The sequence below is a fragment of the Phocoena sinus genome, chromosome 9 (genome assembly GCF_008692025.1).
Source record: "Phocoena sinus isolate mPhoSin1 chromosome 9, mPhoSin1.pri, whole genome shotgun sequence".
Lineage (NCBI taxonomy): Eukaryota > Metazoa > Chordata > Mammalia > Artiodactyla > Phocoenidae > Phocoena > Phocoena sinus.
In genome coordinates this window covers 7,069,825-7,073,546 of record NC_045771.1, presented here as the reverse complement: position 1 = coordinate 7,073,546, position 3,722 = coordinate 7,069,825, and the positions used below count along the sequence as shown (strand labels likewise).

Sequence of the window (3,722 nt, the reverse complement as noted above, 5' to 3'; positions counted from 1 at the left end):
GGAAGAGAGAACAAGAAGACAAGGAACAACAATATATATTAGATTTATCAACAGAGAATAATATGCACTTTCCATGAGGTACTTAAAAAGGTTTTTTTTATTGTTAAAAAGAGTTTAGGGCTTCCCTGGTGGCGCAGTGGTTGAGAGTCCTCCTGCCGTTGCAGGGGACACGGGTTCGTGCCCCGGTCTGGGAAGATCCCACATGCCGCGGAGCGGCTGGGCCCGTGAGCCATGGCCGCTGAGCCTGCGCGTCCGGAGCCTGTGCTCCGCAACGGGAGAGGCCACAACAGCGAGAGGCCCGCGTACTACAAAAACAAACAAAACAAAAAAAAAAAGGGCCTCATCTTACAGGCTGGAATCACAGAATTTTACACGCTGCCACTATGACAAGAAGACGTAAGAAAAGCAATTCATGTAATCTCAATGCACAGACTCAAATGTCAGTGCTCCAACTCTTTCTTACCCTAAAACAGCCACACTTTGATGCTCTTCAAATCCAAGCCTCCCAGCACAGGGGTAACTGTCCTTTCTGTCTTCTCGCTTTCCCCTCTGTCCTGGAAGAGTGAACAGCTCTTGTCCCATTTCAATCTGGGATATTGAGCCTGGTTTGGGAATAGTGTGTTTTCTCACCTCGAAAGGTCACAATGAGGTGGATTCGCTGCCTTGAGTTTTATGTCTGAAAGCACGTCCAGGGGTGCCAAAGTTCCCATATTTTACTAAAGGCACAAGACACTGGGAGAGAGAAAATCAAAGCAGAACCAAAAAACCTGAGGACCCTTCAATGCCAGGAAGGGGAAATAAAACCATCCACACTCCAGCACTGTAAGCTTTATTTGGAACTGGGGTACCCATCTTACCACACTTCTCACGTGACTAAAAAGCCCAGTGAGGTGTCTGTTTTCTGGTAGTAGTAGAAACAGTACTCCAGGAGAAACGACGTCAGGAATATTGCAGGGAAGAGGTCTCATCGGCATCTAACCCAAACAATAGGGCTGGGCTGCTCAGAACCAAAAGGCTGTTCCAACTGTTCTCTAAGGGCCTGGACACCATGGTCCAAGAAAACAGCGGAGCAGGTGACTGGTTGTAGTTTAGGAAGCAGATGCCCGAAGACAGTGGGGAACCTGGCATATGGTCTGGAGGGGGGCGGCTGGAGGGCTAGAGCTGTCCCACGTGTTAGTGTTCTTTTTTCTATTCTGTTATAAATTCATGGATTTAATCCAGTATAAATTAAGAGTATTTGTTTTCTTTTTTTAAAGGAATGATAGAGGGAAGTGGTAAATGCTACACTTTTTCTGCTTACAAAAAGTAATGCCGTTATAAAATCTTCTCAGCTGCAGTAAACCTTTTATTTCTTCAAGATGCTGATTCTGCCAACAGAATTTGAGTTTCTCTTCTTCACAGACAGGAGCTCCTTCACGGTCCAATTGTAGTTCCATCTGCCCTAGAGTAGGCACAAAAGTCAGTGCAACTAGTGCCTAGTGTCCTGGCCAGTTCCTGCATCTCCATTTCAGGATGACCTTTTTATTTGTTAACAATTCTATATATTTACCGGTGATGTTCCCATCAAACATTTGGAGTTTCCCTCCCTTTTCAGCTTCTAATACCGCAGGAGATTTAGAAAATTTTGTACCAAATCTTTCAAAGTAAAGATTCTGTACAGCTGCTCGATAGCTGTGTCAAACAGTTCCGTCATGTGCAGTGCCATAGTGGGAATCCTTACACCCAGTGCCACTGGAGAGGAGCCCTGAATCTGCAAGGTATTCTCACTCAGTTTCCTTTTAACAGTCAATTCCTGGGTTGCCATAGCTTTGGTTTGTAAAATCATTCCCATTGTAAATTCCGACTTAAGTGCCTTCGGGTAATCTCCAAGGGCTTCCCTGACCTTGGCGGTGTCTGCAGATTTCATAAGATCTTTCAAGTATATCCCCATCTCCTTTCTTTTTACTCACGTTCACTTCAGTGTCATCTACTTCATTTTCTTAAGACAGGTTGGGTATTTCAATCAACCCCTTGTGCTTTGCACCAGATTCTTTAATTATACCTTTCCAGACCAATGTGATGTTGCACTCAGAAGAAAATCAGCTTTCCTTTGCGGCGGCTGCAGGAAGCCTCACCTTCCGCCTGCCTCAGCTCACTGATCTCGCAACCGGCAGCCTCATTCTCCACCGCGGTGCCCGCCAGGAGCTCACAGAGCTTCCCCTTGGACCAGCTGGTGGCATCCCGCTCTGTCAAGCCCTGGCTCACTGCCACGTCCCTGAACCTGCTTCTCCTCTTGTTCCCCTCCTGGCTTACCTCTGTAGGACTGTGGGCAACATCTCCTATCATCCAAGGGCTGGATGTTCTCAACACGTGTTAGTCTTAATTGCCTCCTTCCAATGACTGGAATCTGCCTTCTATCATAAACCACACATGAAGCCCTTTCATCGAAAACATGCATTGCTTTCCTCCTTGGTTCTCATTAGACTGTCTCACCTGCAGTTTAATCAACTTCAAGTTTACCTCTTGGGCAGGTGCAACCTGCTTCTCATTGGTCAAGACTGAGTTGAGGTGTCGTTTCTCTGGGACAACTTCCCTGACCCCTTGAATGTGGGTTAAGTGCCCTTCCTGGGTGCTGTCCTCACGCGTCTGCTTTCCCTCTCGCCTGGCGCTTATTCCACTTTCCTATATCTGCCCATTATTCGTCTTTCTCTCCATTTGACTGTGAGCTTCTCGAGGGCAGGGACAATACCCGGCCACATCGACGTTTGCTGAATGACTGGGACTGCCCTTCCTCCTGGTGCTGCCCTTGGGTTGGGTGTGCTTTCCAAACCCCAGCCCATGGCCATCTGCAATTGGCTGTTGATGTTTATGATCTTAGTACATTACTCCTAATTTTATAGCAGTAGAATCACTTTGATTTAAATGACTTTCAGAGCTGTACTAGATTCAGTTTGGGGGTTGATTTCAGTCCTATATCCGCTCACATATTAAATTTATCATCTCTGTTGGTCTTTTTCACTTCTTCACTGATTCATTTTGTCAACTAAACCATTTCCATTAATAGTATCGCCATCTTTTCCTTCCCTTCTCCTCTTTCTTTTCCTTCCTCTTTCTCCTCCCTTCCTTTCCTGAACAATTCAGTTCCAAAATCATTAAGTAGAGCTGAGTAAGGTAAGCATCTACAGCAGGTGGGGATGGGAGCGGGTGGGGTGGCCCAGAGCAGGATGCCAGAGCCCCAGTGGGGCTCTGCTCGGGGGAAGGGGTGGCAGTGGCCCCATGAGGTGGCTGACTCACAGGAGGACTGATCAGATAAATAAATATATTACAGATAATGGGAGCAAAGCTCACTCTTGGAGATGAGAATTACCGATATGGGAAGGGACAAAACTAGAACGGACACTGGTGTGGTAATGGTATTGGTGTGGAATCATTCATAAAAATAGATGTGGAAATAAGTGTAAATGTAAACATGTGTACGTGTTATATGTATGTATGTCCTGGCTCTGTCCACTGAGAGGGTCTGGGAGTAGCAACCCTCAAATAGCAATGGGCACAACTAGTGCCAGATCTTGGCTTCTAACCCACTCTCCATTACAAGGAACCGGGGGTCCTGGGAGAAATGATCAACTGCAGTGCTGGAACAGGGTAAATAGAAGACACCTGGAACAACTTGTGACAGAGATAGCAAGGAAGTTGCTCAAGAATGATGAGAACAAGTTAAAAGGACACAGAAGCCTGTGTAA

The 3,722-nt window shown here is 46.3% G+C and overlaps 1 pseudogene; it reads right to left on the bottom strand.

Annotated features, from left to right (window-relative positions):
• Positions 1-886: 886 nt before the first annotated feature.
• Positions 887-3,101, bottom strand: LOC116759472 (annotated as a pseudogene).
• Between the last annotated feature and the right edge of the window lie 621 nt (positions 3,102-3,722).